This window comes from Rattus norvegicus, chromosome 9, assembly GCF_036323735.1.
Source record: "Rattus norvegicus strain BN/NHsdMcwi chromosome 9, GRCr8, whole genome shotgun sequence".
Classification (NCBI taxonomy): domain Eukaryota; kingdom Metazoa; phylum Chordata; class Mammalia; order Rodentia; family Muridae; genus Rattus; species Rattus norvegicus.
In genome coordinates this window covers 54,506,392-54,531,500 of record NC_086027.1, presented here as the reverse complement: position 1 = coordinate 54,531,500, position 25,109 = coordinate 54,506,392, and the positions used below count along the sequence as shown (strand labels likewise).

Genomic DNA, 25,109 nt, shown 5'->3' with positions numbered 1-25,109 from the left:
CAAGCATTTGGGCTAATAGCCACTTATCAATGAGTGCATACCATGTATGTCTTTCTGTGATTGGGTTAGCTCACTCAGGATGATATTTTCCAGTTCCAACCATTTGCCTACGAATTTCATAAACTCGTTGTTTTTGAGCTGAGTAATATTCCATTGTGTAGATGTACCACATTTTCTGTATCCATTCCTCTGTTGAAGGGCATCTGGGTTCTTTCCATTTTCTGGCTATTATAAATAAGGCTGCGATGAACATAGTGGAGCACGTGTCTCTTTTATATGTTGAGGCATCTTTTGGGTATATGCCCAAGAGAGGTATAGCTGGATCCTCAGGCAGTTCAATGTCCAATTTTCTGAGGATCCTCCAGACTGATTTCCAGAATGGTTTTACCAGTCTGCAATCCCACCAACAATGGAGGAGTGTTCCTCTTTCTCCACATCCTCGCCAGCATCTGCTGTCACCTGAGTTTTTGATCTTAGCCATTCTCACTGGTGTGAGGTGAAATCTCAGGGTTGTTTTGATTTGCATTTCCCTTATGACTAAAGATGTTGAACATTTCTTTAGGTGTTTCTCCGCCATTCGGCATTCCTCAGCTGTGAATTCTTTGTTTAGCTCTGAACCCCATTTTTACTAGGGTTATTTGTTTCCCTGCGGTCTAACTTCTTGAGTTCTTTGTATATTTTGGATATAAGGCCTCTATCTGTTGTAGGATTGGTAAAGATCTTTTCCCAATCTGTTGGTTGCCGTTTTGTCCTAACCACAGTGTCCTTTGCCTTACAGAAGCTTTGCAGTTTTATGAGATCCCATTTGTCGATTCTTGATCTTAGAGCATAAGCCATTGGTGTTTTGTTCAGGAAATTTTTTCCAGTGCCCATGTGTTCCAGATGCTTCCCTAGTTTTTCTTCTATTAGTTTGAGTGTGTCTGGTTTGATGTGGAGGTCCTTGATCCACTTGGACTTAAGCTTTGTACAGGGTGATAAGCATGGATCGATCTTCGTTCTTCTACATGCTGACCTCCAGTTGAACCAGCACCATTTGCTGAAAATGCTATCTTTTTTCCATTGGATGGTTTTGGCTCCTTTGTCAAAAATCAAGTGACCATAGGTGTGTGGGTTCATTTCTGGGTCTTCAATTCTGTTCCATTGGTCCATCTGTCTGTCATTGTATCAATACCATGCAGTTTTTATCACTATTGCTCTGTAATACTGCTTGAGTTCAGGGATAGTGATGCCCCCTGAAGTCCTTTTATTTTTGAGGATAGTTTTAGCTATCCTTGGTTTTTTGTTAATCCAGATGAATTAGCAAATTGTTCTGTCTAACTCTTTGAAGAAATGGATTGGTATTTTGATGGGGATTGCATTGAATCTGTAGATCGCTTTTGGTAAAATGGCCATTTTTACTATATTAATCCTGCCAATCCATGAGCATGGGAGATATTTCCATCTGCTGAGGTCTTCTTCAATTTCTTTCTTCAGTTTCTTGAAGTTCTTATTTTACAGATCTTTTACTTGCTTGGTTAAAGTCACACCGAGGTACTTTATATTATTTGGGTCTATTATGAAGGGTGTCGTTTCCCTAATTTCTTTCTCGGCTTGTTTCTCTTTTGTGTAGAGGAAGGCTACTGATTTATTTGAGTTAATTTTATACCCAGCCACTTTGCTGAAGTTGTTTATCAGCTTTAGTAGTTCTCTGGTGGAACTTTTGGGATCACTTAAATATACTATCATATCATCTGCAAATAGTGATATTTTGACTTCTTCTTTTCCGATCTGTATCCCCTTGACCTCCTTTTGTTGTCTGATTGCTCTGGCTAGAACTTCAAGAACTATATTGAATAAGTAGGGAGAGAGTGGGCAGCCTTGTCTAGTCCCTGATTTTACTGGGATTGCTTCAAGTTTTTCTCCATTTAGTTTAATGTTAGCAACTAGTTTGCTGTATATGGCTTTTACTATGTTTAGGTATGGGCCTTGAATTCCTATTCTTTCCAGGACTTTTATCATGAAGGGGTGTTGAATTTTGTCAAATGCTTTCTCAGCATCTAATGAAATGATCATGTGGTTTTGTTCTTTCAGTTTGTTTATATAATGGATCACGTTGATGATTTTCCATATATTAAACCATCCCTGCATGCCTGGGATGAAGCCTACGTGATCATGGTGGATGATTGTTTTGATGTGATCTTGGATTCGATTTGCCAGAATTTTATTGAGTATTTTTGCATCGATATTCATGAGGGATATTGGTCTGAAGTTCTCTTTCTTTGTTGGGTCTTTGTGTGGTTTAGGTATAAGAGTAATTGTGGCTTCCTAGAAGGAATTCGGTAGTGATCCATCTGTTTCAATTTTGTGGAATAGTTTGGATAATATTGGTATGAGGTCTTCTATGAAGGTTTGATAGAATTCTGCACTAAACCCGTCTGGACCTGGGCTCTTTTTGGTTGGGAGACCTTTAATGACTGCTTCTATTTCCTTAGGAGTTATGGGGTTGTTTAACTGGTTTATCTGTTCCTGATTTAACTTCGGTACCTGGTATCTGTCTAGGAAATTGTCCATATCCTATAGATTTTCAAGTTTTGTTGAATATAGGCTTTTATAATAAGATCTGATGATTTTTTGAATTTCCTCTGAATCTGTAGTTATGTCTCCCTTTTCATTTCTGATTTTGTTAATTTGGACACACTCTCTGTGTCCTCTCATTAGTCTGGCTAAGTGTTTATCTGTCTTGTTGATTTTCTCAAAGAACCAACTTTTGGTTCTGTTGATTCTTTCTATGGTCCTTTTTGTTTCTACTTGGTTGATTTCAGCTCTGAGTTTGATTATTTCCTGCCTTCTACTCCTCCTGGGTATATTTGCTTCTTTTTGTTCTAGAGCTTTTACGTGTGCTGTCAAGCTGCTGACATATGCTCTTTCCTGCTTCTTTCTGCAGGCACTCAGCGCTATGAGTTTTCCTCTTAGCACAGCTTTCATTGTGTCCCATAGGTTTGGGTATGTTGGACCTTCATTTTCATTAAATCCTAAAGAGTCTTTAATTTCTTTCTTTATTTCTTCCTTGACCAGGTTATCATTGAGTAGAGCATTGTTCAATTTCCACGTGTATGTGGGCATTCTTCCCTTATTGTTATTGAAGACCAGTTTTAGGTCGTGGTGGTCTGATAGCACGCATGGGATAATTTCTATCTTTCTGTACCTGTTGAGGCCCGTTTTTTGACCAGTTATATGGTCAATTTTGGAGAAACTACCATGGGGAGCTGAGAAGAAGGTATATCCTTTTGCTTTAGGATAGAATGTTCTATAAATATCTGTTAAGTCCATTTGGCTCATGACTTCTCTTAGTCTCTCTATGTCTCTCTTTAATTTCTGTTTCCATGATCTGTCTATTGATGAGAGTGGCGTGTTGAAATCTCCTACTATTATTGTGTGAGGTGCAATGTGTGTTTTGAGCTTTAGTAAGGTTTCTTTTACCTATGTAGGTGCCCTTGTATTTGGGGCATAGATATTTAGGATTGAGAGTTCATCTTGGTGCATTTTTCCTTTGATGAATATGAAGTGTCCTTCCTTATCTTTTTTGATGGATTTTAGTTCAAAATTGATTTTATTTGATATTAGAATGGCTATTCCAGCTTGCTTCTTCCGACCATTTGCTTGGAAAGTTGTTTTCCAGCCTTTCACTCTGAGGTAGTGTCTGTCTTTGTCTCTCAGGTGTGTTTCCTGTAGGCAGCAGAATGCAGGGTCATCGTTGCGTATCCAGTTTGTTAATCTACGTCTTTTTATTTGGGAGTTGAGGCCATTGATGTTGAGAGATATTAAGGAATAGTGATTATTGCTTCCTGTTATATTCATATTTGGATGTGAGGTTATGTTTGTGTGCTTTTCTTCTCTTTGTTTTGATGCCAAGATGATTAGTTTCTTGCTTCTTCTAGGGTATAGCTTGCCTCCTTATGTTGAACTTTACCATTTATTATCCTTTGTAGTGCTGGATTTGTAGAAAGATAGTGTGTAAATTTGGTTTTGTCATGGAATATCTTGGTTTCTCCATCTATGTTAATTGAGAGTTTTGCAGGATACAGTAACCTGGGCTGGCATTTGTGTTCTCTTAGGGTCTGTATGACATCTGTCCAGGATCTTCTGGCCTTCATAGTTTCTGGCGAAAAGTCTGGTGTGATTCTGATAGGTCTGCCTTTATATGTTACTTGACCTTTTTCCCTTACGGCTTTTAATATTCTTTCTTTATTTTGTGCGTTTGGTGTTTTGACTATTATGTGATGGGAGGTGTTTCTTTTCTGGTCCAATCTATTTGGAGTTCTGTAGGCTTCTTGTATGCTTATGATTATCTCTTTCTTTACGTTAGGGAAGTTTTCTTCTATGATTTTGTTGAAGATATTTATTGGTCACTTGAGCTGGGAGTCTTCACTCTCTTCTACACCTATTATCCTTAGGTTTGATCTTCTCATTGAGTCCTGGATTTCCTGTATTATTTGGACCAATAGCTTTGCAGCTTTACGTTATCTTGGACAGTTGAGTCGATGATTTCCATGGAATCTTCTGCTCCTGAGATTCTCTCTTCCATCTCTTGAATTCTGTTGGTGAAGCTTGTATCTACAGCTCCTTGTCTCTTCTTTTGGTTTTCTATATCCAGGGTTGTTTCCATGTGTTCTTTCTTGATTGCTTCTATTTCCATTTTTAATTCCTTCAACTGTTTGATTGTGTTTTCCTGGAATTCTTTCAGGGATTTTTGTGTCTCCTCTCTATGGGCTTCTACTTGTTTATTTATGTTTTCCTGGAATTCTTTCAGGGATTTTTGTGTCTCCTGTCTATGGGCTTCTACTTGTTTAATTATGTTTTCCTGGAATTCTTTCAGGCATTTTTGCGATTCCTCTCTGTAGGCTTCTACTTGTTCTCTAAGGGAGTTCTTCACGTCTTTCTTGAAGTCCTCCAGCATCATGATCAAATATGATTTTGAAACTAGATCTTGCTTTTCTGGTGTGTTTGGATATTCCATGTTTTTTTGATGGGAGAATTGGGCTCCGATGGTGCCATGTAGTCTTGGTTTCTGTTGCTTGGGTTCCTGCACTTGCCTCTCGCCATCAGATTATCTCTAGTGTTAGTTTGTTCTGCTATTTCTGACAGTGGCTAGAGTGCCCTATAAGCCTGTGTTTCAGGAGTGCTGTAGACCTGTTTTCCTGTTTTCTTTCAGCCTGTTATGGGGACAGAGTGTTCTGCTTTCGGGCGTGTAGTTTTCCCTCTCTACAGGTCTTCAGCTGTTCCTGTTGGCCTGTGTCTTGAGTTCACCAGGCAGGTCACTTGCAGCAGAAAAGTTGGTCTTACCTGTGGTCCCGAGGCTCAAGTTCGCTCGCAGGGTGCTGCCCATGAGCTCTCTGCGGTGGCAGCAACCAGGAAGATCTGCACCGCCGTTTCCGGGAGCTTCAGTGCACCAGGGTTCCAGATGGCGTTTGGTGTTTTCCTCTGGCGTCCGAGATGTGTGTGCCGAGTGCAGTCTCTTCTGGTTTCCCAGGCTTGTCTGCCTCTCTGAAGGTTTAGCTCTCCCTCCCACGGGATTTGGGTGCAGAGAACTGTTATTCTGGTCTGTCCCTTCATGTTCCGGCGATGTCTCAGGCTCAGTGGTCCTGCCGCTCCTGGGCCCTCCCCCACGGGAGCCCAGAGGCCTTATACAGTTTCCTCTTGGGCCAGGGATGTGGGCAGGGGTGAGCAGTGTTGGTGGTCTCTTCTGCTCTGCAGCCTCAGGAGTACCCACCTGACCAGGTGGTGAGGTCTCTCTCTCACGGGGTCTGGGAGCAGAGAGCTGCTGCGGGCCGGGATCCGCGGGTGTGGGACTCCAGGTAAACACAGGAGGTGCCTGGTCCTAGAGGAATTCTGCCTCTGTGTGTCCCGAGTTCACCAGGCAGGTCTCTTGCAGCAGAAAAGTTGGTCTTACCTGTGGTCCCGAGGCTCAAGTTTGCTCGCAGGGTGCTGCCCACGAGCTCTCTGCGGTGGCAGCAACCAGGAAGCAACATTAACATTTTAAAATTAAGTCCTTCCCCAAGCTGTTTATACTTCTTTTCATATCTACAGCTCTAAGACATTTTCATTCCATATGTATCCTTTGTGTCTTTGCTTCTCTAGAATAAGTGACATTAACTAATCATTTTAAGATTATAAATAATTATTTCGCATGTTGACTCATAGTGTGGTGGTGTATTTTTACTGTAGTCAGTGGCATTAATTTTTTCATAGAGTAGGTATTCAGCTTGTTTGGGAAGCGTCTTTATAGGAGCATCACTGGCTTATTTCTGATTGAAAGTCATCCCTGAGTGATGTTTAGGTGTCAGGAAAAACATTGTGCAAAGTTACTGAAAAGTAGAAAAAGAATGCAAAATTTCTGGAACACGCACACTTCTATCCTTTTTGCTATTGTTCATTTTCATGCTGAAGACACAGCTTCCTTCTACTTTTGTTCTTTAAAAAACTCACATTTCTCCCAGAAATGATTAGAGTTAAGGACTCAGTTTTGTTGTCTAGATCTCTCGCCCCTCTCCCAGCTCCCCTTGTCCCTTACCTTACTTTACATCATTCTGCACAGTCTCTGTGAGCTAAGAAATCAAATCTCAAATAAAACACATTACTATCAGTTAATTTTTTCATAGACTTCCTGCCTCTTCATTCTAACCTAGGCTTCTTCCTGCATTTTCCACAGGAAATTTGTAACAGATATAAGATTATCTTTGATTCCAGTGATTAAGCTACAGTTCTGTTGAATTGCATCAAAATTGGTAGTTTTCAGAAAATATGAACTTGGCTAAAAAGCAACCAGCATCAACTCTCAGCATATCCCTCATCCAAGTTCAAGATTGGCAAGTATATGCAATGGTTTGAGGTTTGTGGTCCTCACAGTTTTTCTCTGTTGGAAGAGTTATTTTCCCTTACATTGTTTCTCTTTCGGTTGTTATCCGTAGTATTGACAGGGAAAGAGAAAGAAGTTATTGTAGTTACACCCTAGGAAAAGCAAGAAAGTAATCTCTTGCAACAAACTAAAAGAAGAAAGCCATGCAAACATAATTCTACCTCTAACAACAACAACAACAAAACAGGGAACAATATTCACTATGTCTTAATATCTCTTAACATCAATGGACTCAATTCCCAAATAAAAAGACATAGATTAACAGAATGGATATGTAAACAGAACCTAGTATTTTCCTGCATACAAGAAATGCATCTCAGTGACAAAAAAGACACTATCTCAGAGTAAAAGGGTAGAAAGTCTTTTTGGCAAGCAAATAGTCCCAAGAAACAAGCTGGTGTATTCATTCTGATATCGAATATAATTCATTTTCAACCAAAAGTTATCAAAAAATATAAGGAAGGATACTTTATTCTCAAAGGAAAAATCCACCAAGATGAACTCCCAATTCTCAATAAATGTGCTCCAAACTCAAGGGCAACTACATTCACAAAAGAAATCAAAGCATACATTGCACTACACAAAACAGTGGAGGAATACTTCAACACCCCACTCTCATCAATGAACAGATCATAGACACAGAAACTGAACAGAGACATGTGAAACTAACAGAACCAAATAGATTTGACAGATGGCTATATAATATTTTATCCTAAAACAAAAGAATATACCTTGTTCTCAGCATCTCATGGTACCTTCTCAAAATTAACCACACAATCCATCACAAAACAGGCCTCAACATATACAAGAAGATTGAAATAATCCTATGTGCATCTTATCAGATAAACATGGACTATGACTGGTTCTCAATAACAACAAAAACAGAAAAGTCACATATACATGGGAGCCATACAATACTCAACTCAAAGATAACCTGGTCAAGAAAAGAAAGTATGAAATTAAAGACTTTTTAGAATTTAATGAAAATAAAGGCACAACCTACCCAAACTTATGGGACACAATAAAAGCAGTGCTAAGAGGAAAACTCACAGCTCTGAGTGTCTCCAAAAAGAAACTGGAGAGAGCATACACTAACAGCTTGAGAGCACACTTGAAAGCTGTAGAACAAATGGAAGAATATACATCAAGTAGAAACAAAAGGATCTATACAAAGAATCAACAAAACCAGGAACTTGTTCTTCGAGAAAATCAACATGATAAATAAACCCATCTCCAAAGTAGCCAGTGGTCACAGAGAGTATATCCAAATTAACAAAATCAGGAGTAAGAAGGGAGACATAACAACAGAAGCTGGAAAATTCAAAAAAATCATCAGATCCTACTACAAAAGCCTATATTCAACAAAACTGGAAAATCTGGAGAAAATGGACAATTTTCTAGACAGATACCAGGTACCAAAATTAAATCCGAATCATATAAAACATCTAAATAGTCCCATAACCCCTAAGGAAATAGAAGCAGTCATTAAAAGTCTCCCAATCAAAAGAAGCCCAGGATCAGATGTGGTTAGTACAGAATTTTATCAAAACTTCAGAGAAGACCTAGTACCAATACTCTTCAAACTATTCCACAAAATAGAAACAGAAGGAACACTATCCAATTCATTTTATGAAGCCACAATTATGCTTATACCTAAACCACACACACACAGACACACACACACATAAACACACATACACACAAACACACAAACACACACATACAAACACACACACACACACAAGAAAGCAAACTTCAGATCAGTTTCCCTTATGAATATCAACACAAAAATACTCAATAAAATTCTCGCAAACTGAATCCAAGAATAGATCAAAACAATCATCCATCATGATGTAGGTTCCCAGATTTGCAAGGATGGTTTAATATAAAGAAATCCATCAATGTAATCCATTAAGTAAACAAACTCATAGGAAAAAATGATCATCTCATTAAATGCTGTGAGAAACCATTTGATAAATTCCAATACCGCTTTCATGGTAAAAGTCTTGGAAAGATCAGGAATTCAATGCCCATCCATAAACATAGTAAAAACAATATACAGCAAACCAGTAGCCAACATTAAACTAAATGGAGAGAAACTTGAAGCAATCCCAATAAAATCAGGTGCAAAAGAAGGCTGTTAACACTCCCAATCTATTCAATAGAGGACTCAAAGTTCTAGTGGCAATTAGACAACAAAAGGTCAAAGACAGACAATCTGAAAGGAAGAAGTCAAGGTTATCACTATTTGCAGATGATATGATAGTATACTTAAGTGACCCCAAAAATTCCTCCAGAGATAAACAACTTCAGCAAAATGGCTGGTTTTAAAATTAATTCAAACAAATTAGTAGCCTTCCTCTACTCAAAGGGTAAACAAGCTCTGAAAGAAATTAGGGAAACGTTACCCTTCACAATAGTCACAAAAAAATTTAAAAAATGGCTTGTATGACTCTAACAAAGTAAGTGGAAGATATGTATGTCAAGAACTTCAATTTTGAAGATAGAAATCGAAGATCTCAGAAGATGGAAAGATCTATGCTCATGAATTGGCAGGATTAGTATAGTAAAAATGGTCACCTTGCCTAAAGCAATCTACAATTTCAATGCAATTCCCGTCAAAATTCCAGTTCAATTCTTCATAGAGTTAGAATGAGTAATTTGCAAATTCACTTGAAATAACAAAAAACTCAGGATAGCAAAAAATATTCTCAACAATAAATGAACTTCTGGTGGCATCACCATATAGGGATGTAGTAACTCAAGCTGTATTACAGAGCAATAGTGACAAAAACTGTATCGTATTGGTTTAAAGCCAGGCAGGGAATTAAATGAATTGAAGACCCAGAAATGAACCCACATGCCTATGGTCAATTGATCTTTGACAAAAGAGCTAACCATCTGGAAGTTTCTCAGAAAACTGGATATAGTGCTACCTGAGTACTCAAGTACACCATTCCAGGCATATACCCAAAAGATGCTTGAAAATAGAACAAGGACACATGCTCCACTACGTTCATAGCAAACCTATTTATTATAGCCAGAAGCTGGAAAGAACCCAAATGTCCTTCAACAGAGGAATGGATATAGAAAATGTGGTTCATTTATACAATGGGGTACTACTATGTTATTAAAAACAATGACTTCATGAAATTCATAAGCAAATGGATGGAATTAGAAAATATCATCCTGAGAGGTAACCCAATCACAAAAGAACACCCATTAAATGCACTCACTGATAGATGGATATTAGCCCCACAGCTCGGAATAATCAAGATACAATCCACAGACCACAAGAAGCTCCAGAAGTTGGAAGACCAAAGAGTAGATGCTTTAGTCCTTTTTAGAAGGGAGAACCAAATATTCACAGGTGGAAATGCAGAGACAAAGTGTGAAGTAGAGACTGTGAAAAAGGTCATTCAGAGATGGTCCCACCTGGCAGTCCTTCCCATATACTGTCACCAAATCCAGACAATATTGTGGATGCCAAGAAGTTAATGCTTATGGCAGGCTGATATAGCTGTCTCCCAAGAGGCTCTGCCATAGCCTGACAAATACAGGGTGAACTGAGAACAGGGTGCCTAATGGGGGAATTAGAGATAGGACTGAAGGAGCTGAAGAGTTTTTCAATCCCATAGGAAGAACAACAATATCAACCAACCAGACCCCCCTAAAGGTTCCAGGTACTAAATCACCAACCAAAGAGTACACATGGAGGGACCCATGGCTCCGGCCACATATGTAGCAGAGGGTGGCCTTATTGGCATCAACAAAAGGAGAGGCCCATGGCCCTGTTAATGCTCAACGTCCCCATGTAGCGAAAAGTTAGGGCATGGAGATGTGAGGGAGAGGGTGAGTGGTTGGGGAAACACTCTCCTCTCCTAGCCACAGAGGAAGGGGAGAAGGGATAGGGAGTGTCCAGAGGGGAAATCAGAAAAGGAGATAACATTTGAAATGTAAGTAAAGAAAATATCCAATGAAAAAAAAGAGAAAAATCTATAACAATAAAAAAATTTCAAGTATGCAAGGAAAAAAGAGATGTTATTGTATCCTAATTTTTACTATGGTTTGTTTTAATATCTGTTTTAGCTATTATATAAAAAATTATATTTTATCATATAAAATATTTTCTTAATATTCTATTAGCACTAATGTACAATATATTTTAAAGCTAGAAATATTATTTTAAGAAAACATAATTAAGAAATATTTGAACTTTCAGATAAAATTACCTGTTTAAATGTAAATTTACAGATACAAGCCATACCACTTGTATCTGTAGGACATAAAATTTTCACTTACCATGTTAAAATGTTACTTTAATTGGAGAATTAATTGAAGTTTATTAAAGTTTAATTTAAAATTTGTTAAAATTATTAAAACATACTACATCATTCTATATAAATTATTAAACTACATTAACTTATTTAAATTTAATAATAATTTTTAAATATTAATTACAATTTTAATTAAAAATTGTTGATGATGTTCTAATAAGTTTTGATTTGTCTTCATTATTGACATGTTAAAATATAGTCAGTGGTTTTTATAACCTATTTATCTTTAAATTATTTTTCACTTTAGTTTTGATTTAATGAGTTTCATATTTTCATGTTACACAGTTGCTCTTCTACATTGGTAGTAGAGTAGATGTTTACTTTATCTCTTCCTTCTCTTCCCAATCCCAGTGAAAGCTCCTTACTTAACTAGGTGGAACATGCTTCCCAGGCATGAACACCACCATAGTATGCCATTCCATTGTCTCCAACCTGTAAGTGTATGAATAAAGTTAAAACAGATGACTTTATATACATTTTTACAGCAGTCACAGGATATTTAGAGAGAATATTCTCAATTTTAGGAGCCAATTCATCTACTGGCTTATTGAAACAATTCTCTTCTACGTTGCTCACTTAAGGATCATAAGCTGCACTCATGGCTTCTTTGAGAAACTCCGTATCCTTCATCTCCTGGTGCTCAATGTTTATCGGTTTTCTTTGTGGGAATATAGGTGCTCCCTAGGTGATCACAGGAGAAATCCAACTATCTAGATGCAGGTTTGTTGTCATCTTTTGCCACTGCTGTGGACTTACAAATGATGAAGAAGATAGCATTCTTGCTATTGCTTAAAATAATCTTTTAAAGAAATGAACTGCCAATAATTACCAAATTTTTCTTTATCTTTTGTAAGAGAATGAAGAATATATTTCTTCGGTTTAGTCCTGGGTGAAGGAGCAGGTAACTTGCATCTCCCCAGCTACATTAGGAACCTTTTCTTCCACCAGAGATTGCAGCAGTAAGCTAAGCTAGAAAATCCACAGATAATTCAATGGAGGTTGCACCTTTGCAAGAGATCTTAAAACTCATGAAGAAAATACATTCTTGTTTTCCAGATATCTCCTAGGATCCTTTGTTCTCTTGAATGCTTTGTGCTTTTCCTTAAAAGTCTTTAGTGCTCTTTGGAATAAAATCAAAGGTAAGTCAGTATTTTATCTCCTCTATATGTGCATTCTTCCTCAGGATATAAAGATTTCTCTTTTTTCTTATCCCTAGGATTTTATTAAAAGCATCTGGCCTGTGACCATGCTTTTGCTCCAAATGTTTTGAATTACCTCATTAAATTTTGAGTGAATGTTATCCTAGTCTTATGTCAAGTTTTATCTACTCCTTATGACATGTTTCTAAACTTTTTGAAATACCGAGTATTTTGTTTTCATTCAGACTTGTTTGGCATAAATGATTTCAAAGATTTCTCCAGGGGTTCTTTTTAGTTCTCCCACTATATTTTTCTGCTTTTTGAAATACCACAGGATGAGACTCTCAGATGCTATGGCATGAGTGACAGTAGTGAGCACACATAGACACAATTTGTCCAAAGTTCATTGAATTTCCTTTGTAACTTTTCATCCTTTACACTTAAAGCCAACTTTTGGCTCCTATCTGATAATTAATTTTCATATTGTGACTTTTAGTTATCTAGTCTTGGTTTTTAAAAAATAGTTATTGGCTTTCCTTTTGCTGCTGACTAAAATAAGTTACCCATTAAGCATTAGTAGCTTATGTCAAAAATTTGCTTCCACTGAACCAATATTTCTAGATTTCCTTTAAATTATTTTTCATTATTACTTGACAGTGTTGCAGCTTGCTACAATGGTTGTAGTATCCCATGTCTAGACTGCTTTCCTGAGCTCAGAACAAAATGCAGTACTCCCGTTTCTAAGCCTGGCATTCTCTTGCATCTGATCTACAGAATGTATCTCCATGCAAATGAGTTATTCCCAGAACCTAAAATATTAGTCAATGAAACTTCACCCTAAGAAGAACCTCTTCCCATATTCCAAGGTTTATATAGTCTTTGTTCTTACGAAATAAAGAGTACAGGCTGTTTCATTGACTATCATCTAAAAAAAAAAGCCATTTTCTAAAAGAGCTGTAAAATTGAAGAGCTGTAACAGTGAAATCTTTGGAGATCCTCCCCAGCAACCCTTCCCAGCACAGGGTTCTACTGACTCATCTGTTCCAGTTTTTGGTTCATCCTTTCCCTCCTGGTGTGTGCAACAAGACCAAAACACCCTAAGGAAAGACATGGACTGTGGAACTTGGCTCAACTCCATCCTTCCTGCTTGATGTGCAGCAGTGCCTGGACATCCCAAAAGAAGAAGCAAAAAAAAAAAAAGGAAACCAAATGATAGTTTTATATTTCCTGGTAATTGCACCATCAAATTTTTTGTTTGTGGTGTGAGCACTTTTCTTTTCTAAATGTGGTTTTTCAGTTGATTCTGCAAGTACAAAATGGATCTTCTCAGCTCCCAGGTTTTAGATCCACCCCTCCTCCAGCTACTTACTACTAGCAACTACATCATCACCAGCCATCAAATGCTACATAAACTCTTTAAGGTTCCTGCCATCATGGACAACACACAGCCATCACACTCTCCTAAGAACCAGAGAAGATAACACATTCCAAGAAACAAAACCTCCACCAATAAAGGCAAGACAAGATATTAGCACCTAGAATTACAATCTTTCCAAACCAGATGTTTGGACACCAATATGAAAAGACAATCAGTAACAGTATATGGTAGGACTTCACTGGAGTCCTGTACTCCTATTATAGAGGCCTGGAATATTGCAGTTGAGCTGAAACACAAAACAAAGACTTTAAAATAGTCTTTATAGATATAATAGAAATCCTTGAAGATGAAATGAACAAAGCTCTTAAATCTATGGAAACAAACAGTAGAAAGAAATTATTAAAACAGTTCAAAAATCTGAAAGTTGAAGTAGATTCAGTACCCTTCCCCAAGTCACCCATTCCCCTTCACTAAGTTCATCAGTCCCAGCAGAAGCACTAACAGCACTACTGGCAAAATGCCCAACAAAATTGCTGATTTTAGAGTGACTACCTGGAGTCAAAAGGCCCTGGACAGACGAGATGCCAGGTTTGATACGCGTACTCAGCTTCCAAACCACTGAAGAGTGCTTGCATTGCTGGCTGCCTACACATTACTTTGAAGATTGCTGTCCTTACTGAGACTTTCATGGCCCTGGATGCTGAGGTGCGATAGTCCAGCTGCAACATCTTTTCTAATCAGGACCATACAGTGGCTATCATTGTGAAGGACAGCATTCCAGTGTTTGCCTGGAAGGGAAAGACAGATGAGTAGAGGAGTATTGGTGGTACATTGAGCAGATGTTGCACTTCAAGGATGAACCCCTCAGCATAATTCTGGATGATGGGGGTCACCTAACTAACTTCATCTATACCATATACCCACTGTTTCTTTCAGACATCTGAGGCATCTCTGAGGAGATCATAACTGGTGTTTATGACCTCTACAAGATGATAGTCAATGGGATACTGAATGCCATCAATGTCAATGATTCTGTCACCAAGAACAAGCTTGACAATATCTATGACTAATGGAGTCCCTCAAAGATAGCATAAAATAGGCCAAAAATGTTATGACCGTGGACAAGGTGGCAGTGGTAGTGGGCTACAGTGACATGGGCAAGGGCTTTTACCAAGGGGTTTCAGAGTCTGAGTCATTATAACTGAGATTGACCCTATCAGTACTCTGCAGGCTGCCATGGATGGCTATGAGGTGATTACTATGGACGAGGCCTATAGGGAGGGCAACATCTTTATTACCACTAGAGGCTGTGTTGATATCATCCTAGGCTGGAACTGTGAACAGAAGCAAGACAATGCTATGGTGTAGAACATTTGACACTGATGTGGAGATGATGTGAAGTGGCTCTATGTGAATGCTGTGGAGAAGCATTCCCCTGTGTCAGGCCAAAGGTGGACTTCTAGTGGCTGAAGAATAGTCACAAATCATTATGCTGGCTGGGAGTCTGCTGGCTAATGTGGATTGTGCCAAGGACACCCCAGCTTTGTGATGAGCAACTCCTTTATGAACCTGGTGATCTCACAGATTGAAACGCAAATCCATTCAGATAAATTTCTAGTTGAGTTCACATCCTGCCTAAGAAGCTTGATAAGGCAGTTACCAAAACCAAAGGAGACAAGCTGAATATGAAACTGGCCATGCTAACTTAGTACCTGTGCGTGTCTACTACAGCCTCTTCAACAAGCTTAATCTACTGCTTCTGAGGGCCAGGTTTATCCTTCCCTTAGCTGCCAGCTGCCATTTTTGTTCCAGGAACAAATATCAACATGGCAGTTGCTTCACAAGTATTTGCTCTCCACTGGGTCTGGTCACTCTGTTTCTGTGATTTATTGTATCCCTCAGACTTATGCAGTTTTGGTAATGGGGAACTAAGTTTCCCCAGTCAAGACAGTGATACATGGGAGCCATACACAGGGACAGGAGCTCAAAATTTTGTGAGTGCTGAGGCTTGTTGTTGCTATTGGTAGTAAGGTAAAGACACAGAAAACATTTTTTTAAAAAAGAAAAAAATGGAAGTAAAATTTCCCAAACCAAAGAAGAAGATGAGACTCTGCTGGGACACACTGCTAGCTAGTTGCTCCCCGGAAGAGGCCATATCCTGAGACACCAGAGGATCCCCTGCACTCATAGAATTTGGTAAGTACTCCCCCATCCCTAAAGTCACACAACTGTCACTGGGAGCCCAGTGGACTCAGGGAACCACCATTCCTCAAATCCCCACCTACCTGCCGAATATCACTCTCTTCTGCCTGGTCCTTTCTGATGGGACAAACTGCTAGCTAGTCTGCTTCCCGGAAGACATCATATCCTGAGGCACAGCATAAGAACTACTGCATTCACATCATTTGATACCCACCCTGAAGTATCCCAAATCTGCTGCACCCAGGGCACCTGACACCACAGCCAGAGATCCACTAGACCCAGGACAGCACAGCATGAAGGTATCCCAGGACTTCCTCTGTACACAGGGCAACTAGGCAAAGCACACAACAGTCTGAGGATCTCCAGGGGTTCTGTGGCATGTAGTGCAACTGATCCAAAAGACTGAAAGCCTCCCTCAAGTTCAACTGCACACAAAGAAATTAATACCACAGCCCATCTCCCCCCAACCCCTCCCAGAGAGCAGCTTTGCACAGAACAACAGTGTGACTGCTCCTCTGAAGACCCGACAGTCTACAATCCCAGGAGATCTACTGAGCCAGAGCAACAAATTAGTAGCTTCTCTGCCCCTCTGATGAACCTCCAAGTTGGAAGCCTCACGGGAGGTCTGGTACAGCCAGGGCCACAGGGCTACCAGGAGACCTGTAGAAACTCAGGGAAAAAGGAGGCAGACTCCAGAAAGAGTCACCTAGACCAGCAAACACAAGGGATAACCAGACGAAGAGAGACAATGCAAGACCATAAGCAGCAGAAGTCAATATAGGCAAGCATCATCAGAACCCAGTTCTCCTACCACAGCAAGCCCTGAATTCACCAACACACCTGAAAATTCATACAGGTGAAGGAAGTTACAAGATAGAATGAGGCCTGTCATTCGATGAGAAGGAAGGATGGGTGGGAGAAAAGTTTGAGGGAAGAGGAGGAGACTAGAACAGAAGGAGACTGGAGAGAAGCCTCAGAGCGAACATGGAGGCTGACATCAAGATTCCACTCTGTGTATTTGCAGGTTGTTATGAACATTTTTAAGGGATGGATATGTATAGGGCTTTGTATGTTTAGGTGGGATGGATATGTATAGGGCTTTGTATGTTTAGGTGGGCAATTATATCTAGTCAATTGGATCAGAATTTGTTGTGTTGTATGTTCTTTCAGGTAGCGATTTAAGTTTAAGAGAGTGTGTGGTGGCTACAGACACTGGGCTGCCACGAAATTGTGATGTGTGTTTCTGCCAAGAGATCTACCTACCACATGTCATAGGGGCACTGCAGATCTAGAGGGTAAAAGACAGTCTCTTTTATAATTTTACAGCAACACGGAGAAACCAAAATATTCCAGGATGAAACCAAATTCTACCAATCCAGCCCTACAAGGTATCCTGGAAGGAAAATTCCAACACAAGGAAGATACCTATACCGAAGAAACGAAAAGATATCAAGCATCTCATAACAAAGCCAAAATGAAAGAACCACAAGCACTTAAAGCCACCTACAAAAATAAACAGGAACCAACAGTCATCTGTCTTTAATATCTCTCAATATTAATAGACTCGACTCACCTATAAAAAGACATAAGCTAACAGGCTGGATATGCCGTTAAGATCCAGCATTTTGAGGCATACAAGAAACACATCTCAATAACAAAGACAGGAACTATTTCAGAGTAAAAGGATGGAAAAAGGTCTTCCAAGCAAATGGTCTCAAGAAAAAAGCTGGAGTTGCCATTCTAATATCCAATAAAATAGGCATTCAACCTAAAGTTATCAAGTGTGATGAGGAAGGGACACTTCATATTCATCAAAGGGAAAATCTACCAAGAGAAAGTCTCAATTCTGAACATCTGTGCCCTAAATGCAAGGGCACCCACATTCCTTTAAGAAACTTTACTAAAGCTCAAAACACACATTGAACCCCACACAATAACAGTGGGAGACTTCAGCATCCCACTCCTAACAATGGACAGGTCATTGATACAGAAACTAAACTGAGACACAGTGAAACTAATATGGGTTATAAACCAAATGGATTTAACAGATATCTAATGAACATTTCACCCTACAACAAAAGAACACACCTTCTTTTCAGCACCCAATGGCACCTTCTACAAATCTGATCATATAATTGCTCACAAAACAGCTTTCCACTGATGCAAGAAGATTGAAATAATCCCATACACCCTATCAGACCACCATGGCCTAAGGCTGGTCTTCAAAAAGAGCAAAAGCAGCAGAAAGTCCACATATATATAGAAACTGAACAACTCTCTACTCAATGAAAAAAAAATAAAGAAATGAAAGACGTTTTAGTATTTAATGAAAATGAAGGCACAACATACCCAAATTAAAGTACACAATGAAAGTGCTAAGAGAAAATTTCATAGCACTAAGTGACCTGGTAAAGAAACTGTAGAGATCTTACCCTAGCAATGTAACAGCACACCTGAGAGCTCTAGAACAAAAAGAACCAAATTCACCCAAGAAGAGTAGATGGCAGGAAATAGTCAAATGCAGGATTGAAACCAACCAAATAGAAACAAAGAGAACATTATAAACAATCAACAAAAACAAAAGCTGGTTCTTTGAGAAAATAAACAAGATAGCTAACCCCTAGCCAAACTAACTAAAGGGCCCAGAGGCAGAATCGAAATTAATAAAATCAGAAATGAAAAGGGAGACATAACAGAAATGGAGGAAATGTTAAAAAAAATCATCAGAACCTACTACAAAAGCCTATATTCAACAAAACTGGAAAATATAGATAAAATGGATGATTTTCTAGAGAGATATCACATACCAAAATTAAATCAAGAGCAAACAAACTTTCTAAATAGTCCCATAAGACAATAGAAGTCATTAAAACCCCCCAACCAACAAAAGCCCAGAAATGGAAAATTTTAGTTCAGAATTCTGCCAGACCTTCAAAGAAGACCTGATACTAATAGTCCTCAAACTATTCTATGAAATAGAAACAGAAGGGACACTACCTAATTCATTCTATGAAGCCACAATTACTCTGATACCTAAACCACACAAGGACCTAACCAAAAAAGAAAACTTCAGACCAATCTCACATATGAATATCTGTGCAAAAATACTGAATAAAATTCTTACAAACTGAATCTAAGAACACATCAAAACTGTAGGCTTTTTTCCCTGGTATGCAATATACAAAAATCCACTAATGTAATCCATTATATAAACAAATTCAAAGGAAAAACATATGAGCATCTCCTTGGATACAGTAAAAGCATTTGACAAAATACAACATCCTTCATGTTAAAAGTATTGGAGAGATCAGGAATTCAAGGTCCATACCTAAACATAAAAGCAATTTACTTCAAACCAACAACCAATATCAAATTAAATGGAGAGATTGATAGATACTTGAAGCAATCCTACTAAAATCAGGGACAAAACAAGGATACACACTCTCCCTATATCTATTCAATATGGTACTCAAAGTGCTAACTAGAACAATAAGACAGCAAAAAGAGCTGGAGAGATGGCTCAGCGGTTAAGAGCACTGACTGCTCTTTCAGAGGTCTTGAGTTCAATTCCCAGCAACAACATGGTGGCTCGCAACTATCTGTAACAGGATTGTGTTCATATACATAAAATAAATAAGTCTTTTGGGTTGGGAATTTAGCTCAGTGGTAGAGCGCTTGCCTAGCAAGCGCAAGGCCCTGGGTTCGGTCCCCAGCTCCAGGGAAAAAAAAGAAAAAGGAAAAAAAAAAACAAAAAGAGATTAAGGGAATACAAAATGGGAAAGAAGAAAAATAAAGGTATCATTACTTGCAGATAATATGATTGTATACTAAAGCAACCTCAAAAATTCTATGAGGAACTTCTTCAGCTAATAAGTTCATCAAAGTAGCTAGTTATAAAATTAACTCAAATCAGCAGCTTTTCTTTATACAAATAATAAACAGGCTGAGATTGAAATTAGGGGAACAACTCCCTTTACAATAGCCACAAATAATATAAAATGTCTTAGAGTAACTCTAACCAAACAAGTGAAATATCTGTATGACAATAACTTTCAAGTCTCTCAAGAAAGAAACTGAAGATCTCAGAAAGTGGAGATATTTCCCATGTGCATGGATTAGCAGAATTAACATAGAAAAATGGCCATCCAACTAAAGCCAATTTACAGATTCAATGCAATTTCCATCATAACCCCACACAATTCTTCAAAGACATGGAAAAAGAAATTCTCAAATTCATGTGGAAAGCCAAAAAAAAAAAAAAAACCAGAATAGTGAAAATAAATCTTAACAATAAAAGAAGGGCTGTGGGAATCACCATCCTTGACCTCAAGCTATTCTATAGAGCAATAGTGATAAAAACTCCATCTGCATGGTGTTGGTACAGAGACAGTCACATTGATCAATGGAATAGAATGGAAGACCCAGAAATAAAACCACACACTTACTCACACTTGACCTTTTACAAAGAAACAAAAAAATATACAATGGAAATAAAAAGCATCTTCAATAAATGGTACTAGTCTAACTGGCTCTTTCTATATAGAAAAATGAAAATAGACCCATATTTGTCACCTTGCACAAAGATCAAGTCAAAGTAGATCAAGGACCTCAACATATTACCAGATACCACTGAATTTAATAGAAGAGAAAGTGGTAAAAAGATTTGAACTCATAATTGCCACAGGGTTAAATTTCCTAAACAGAATTCCAATGGCTCATACTCTAAGATCAAGAGACAATAAATGGGACCTCATGGAACTGAAAAGCTTCTGTAAGGCAAAGGATATAGTGAATTAGACAAATTGGCAACCTTCATATTAGAAAAAAATCTTCACTAACCCCTCAGGATAGAGGGTTATCCAAAATATACAAAGAACTCAAGAAGCTAATGACCAAAACACCAAACAACCCAATTAAAAATGAGGTATGGGACTAAACCAAGCATTCACAACAGAGGAATGGCGAATGGCTAAGAAACATCTAAAGAACTGTTCAAAGTCCTTAGTGATCATAGAATTGCACATCAAAACAACCCCGAGATTCTACCTTACACCAGTCAGAACAGTTAAGATCAAAATCTCAGGTGACAACACATGTTGGAGAGGATGTGGAGAAAGAGGAACACTTCTCCATTGCTGGTAAGATTACAAACCGGTACAATCACTCTGGGAATCAGTCTGTAGGTTTCTCAGAAAATTGGGAAGTAGATCTACCCATAGACCCAACAATACCACCCTTGGGAATATACGCAACAGATGCCCCATTATGTCATGTTCCACTCTGTTCATATCAGCCTTATTTGTGATAGCCAGAAGCTGGAAACAACCCAGATGTCCCATGTCATAAGAATGGATACAGAAAATGTGAACAGAGTATGTTTAAATCTTAATAATTGAAAATCACATGTCTATCAAAGCATGGACTGATTAAACTTTAATAGAATATATATATGCAAACGATTAATAGTGTTTATAATTTTTATTGAAGGAACAAAGTGAAATTTGATTCAGGTATTAGAAAAAATGACATAACTTAAAATTGTTCTTCTCAAAATGCTTTCTTAAGTGTTTGTGTATTTCTATCTACACAATTAGAACCCTCGTATCCTGATCCATGTCCAATATAAAGGAAAGCTTTAAACAAAGAATAGCAAAATAAGTAGTGCTACACTTAGTAAACAACTGTCAAATAATAATTATTTTCCTTTGCAATTTTCCCCTTTGAAGAAAAACATGTAAAAAAATGAAACTAGGAATTCTCCTCCATTAGCAAATATACAACTATGAGTACACTAAAATCTTTTAGCTTATGCACCATTTTTATTAGAGGCAAGGTAGGTGCAATGGAACTACAGTGACCCTATATATTATCTCTTCCTTATTATGCTATTACAGTAATTGTCACAGTTGTTTGTGTGGGCATAACTTCAATTAATACTGTGCTTAAGCTTTCTGTCTCACATACTGCCTGCTAAAATTAAGACATTCTCTTTGATTAGTTTCTGCCAAGAATTGGTGCCCAGTGATATTTTTGTCATAATTCTGCTGCTACCATCAATGCTCAGTGAAGGCATGGTAAGTTAAAAAAGGATAATCATTTCTATGATACCTAATAACTTTGTGACTCTTCACAATTCTTGAGAGTGGGAAAATTCAAAGTTTCTATATCACAGAATTTTAATGGAGTTTTGAATCTCTCATCGAAACTATGATGTTATCTGTTTAAGTTTACACTGTCAACCACCAGCTAGTATACTACCCACCAGTGATACGTAACAACTGGACACATGTTAATGGAGATGCACTACAAATACACTCTACTAACAAGATCTCAAATTATATATAAAGGGGACTGAGATAGAATATCAATTGCAAAGCATGAAAAGTTGAATCCTGATATGAAGCAAGCCTTCTGTTGGAACGTTCTCACTGTGAAATGTGAGTCAGGAGCAAAACAATCTATCATTTGACAAAGAAATTCATTTTTAATAAAGCTGAGTGTGAAGACCAACAGCCAAAGTTATTCTTTAATCTCCATAGCATGTGAAGTTGGCTTCAATTCAAAAGATGAATAACTGAACATGCTTTGTAACAATCAGATAATTTTTATAGAATTGCTAATGTAATATTCATTCAATATGGATGAAAACATTTTATATTATGCTCAGCAATTTAAAAAATCTTTTTAACGTATGCTAAACTGAAAGTCTCTCAAATACTTACAATGATAAAAAAATTTTAACTAAAAAGGAAGATGGTATAAGAAGCTGAAAGTTACTGTTAAAATTTTCTCTTATGAAACTCATTTCAAGCTTTCAATTGAAGTTGGTTTATATTTCAATTTGAGATTAATAGAAATAGAATGGAATGGCAATATTGGCTGAGACAAGATAAAATGACTAACAGATATGTAGTATGTGCATTCTTTCTACAAGTAATTATTAAGTGCACGGGGTCTGTCTGTTCATGCACATGCCAATGGTCCCTATTCTTGGGATTATAAGAGAGAAAAGAAGAGTTAGATATTAGACAAATGACATATTTTCAGATATATGAGGGCAGAGCTATAAAACTAATGAAATCAATATTTGTTCATGGTCTAGTGAGTAATTCACTTTAAAATATCATATAAAATATCTAATTGCACTATGTCATTTATCTGTCTTTAAACAGTGTCCTATTCAATAACCATTAAATTGTTGTAGAAATTCAAGCTTAGATCCTGTTTTGATGTCTTATAAGCATTGTTCTACTCCTGAACTCAATCCCCACATGCACATACCTTCAAGAAAATGTATAAATTTGTACCAGTGCTACTGGTTTATCAGTTACATCACTATTCTAACTTGAACAAAATAAGAAACAATCACTTTACTAGATCAATATATTCTTCCCAAATAGACTAAAATATCTTTGTATCAATATCTGAGAGTTGGGTGTTCAGTAACCTTGCAAAATTTCCTACAAATATGTAAAAGAGTCACTTAAAGTACTGAATAAGAAGCTCCTCTTGCACTGAGTAAAACCTTCTCTTGCTTTGGACAATAGGAAAGCTGTGCACCTGGGGAAGTCTTGCCTTTGTCCTGAGCTCACAGACACTTGTCATCTTATTGCATCCCATAAATACATATATATAGGTTTTGTGTTTCTACTGTAAATTTTGTTATAAAAAATTATCTCTACTTCAGATACTGCCAGAGACTCAAGAAGAACCCACCACTATATCCGCTGATCAGAATTCAAATGTGAATGATGTCTTGGAAAGATTGACTGCCAAAATATTAGAAATAATTAGAAGATTTTGGCCTGATTGTATAAGGCTCCACCCAACTTAATGTAGTGATTGGTATTTTCTTTTTAATAGTCCATTCTATTACAGAAACACCTGAGACTAAGTTTTTATACAAGCAATGTACATAACGATTTTTACTACCATGTCCAATTCAAAGGATTAGTGTTAGGCAGAGAAAATAAAATTTACTCTCTCATTCAGAAACTCTTTTGACAAACAATTGAAATTAAGGATGTCTGAGGTTTTTCTTTTTCTTTTTCAATAAACTAGGAGCCTCCTAGGGTCCTAAATACTATGCCCCTTATTATTCCTTCAAGTCTTTGTGCTGTTCATTTAACCAGACAAACACATGAGGAATGGGAAGTATAAATTCCAGAAACTAAGAAAAGTAGCTCTCCATTTGGAGGCAGAAACATGTTCTTAGCATGCTTGGACATAGTAGGCATTAACATCACTTCAAAATGAATATCTTAAACTTTTCTCCCTTAGATCAGTGGTTCTTAATCTTTGCAGTGCTGGCAATCTTGCCTACATTTCCTCATGTTGTGGAAATCCCCAATCATAAAAAATATTTTCATTGCTACATCACAACTGTAAATCTGTTAATATAATTAATTGTTGTATAATCATCCGATATTCATGATATTTGATACACGAAAGGAGTAAGCACCAACAAGATGAGAAACTCTGCCTTATACTCACAGATCATACCTGGCAAGATTTCTAATAAAATCATTATGGGCCTGTTCTGTTACTCTTCCTTACTGTGGTCTGATCACATGGGAATGAAAATGAGCTATGCTTCACACTGAATATGACCATTTGTAGTTATACAGTGTTATTTATCATGTTTCCCCTTTAGTGTGATTTTTGGTGATTTCACATAAGCAATTGAGAGATTTTGATGGCATGCCCATTTCAGGTTTTCTTCTGTCCATCAAGCTCCATGAACTCTAATCATTTTTTTCTAAATAAATTTTCTCCTGATCCTTGCATTTTTATTTTGCTATAGTTATTTGTTATGTTTGGGTTAAGCAGGACAGGACACATGGTCATTTGTAAAAGGTCGTCCTTGGAGCAAAGGCAAATTGTCAAGAGCTAACACACTGAAGACAATGACTACCCCTGGTCCAGTACTGTCCACTATCAGTGCTTCTAGGAGAGCAACAAGGTCACATGATGCTCTTTCCCATCTATGACAGAATATTGACAAGCCCAGTATTTTGAAGAACTCTCCTGGCAAACACAGCCCATTTTTTGATATACAAAAGAAGAATAAGTCTGAACTAGATGTTCATATTCATTCAAGTAAATTGAGTTCTTCAAAGACCTGAATAAAAGTTTAGGAAAATACTTCTTATTGAGGA

The 25,109-nt window shown here is 37.7% G+C and overlaps 1 pseudogene; it reads left to right on the top strand.

Annotated features, from left to right (window-relative positions):
- Positions 1-14,266: 14,266 nt before the first annotated feature.
- On the top strand, positions 14,267-15,458 carry Ahcy-ps5 (adenosylhomocysteinase, pseudogene 5; annotated as a pseudogene).
- Positions 15,459-25,109: the final 9,651 nt, after the last annotated feature.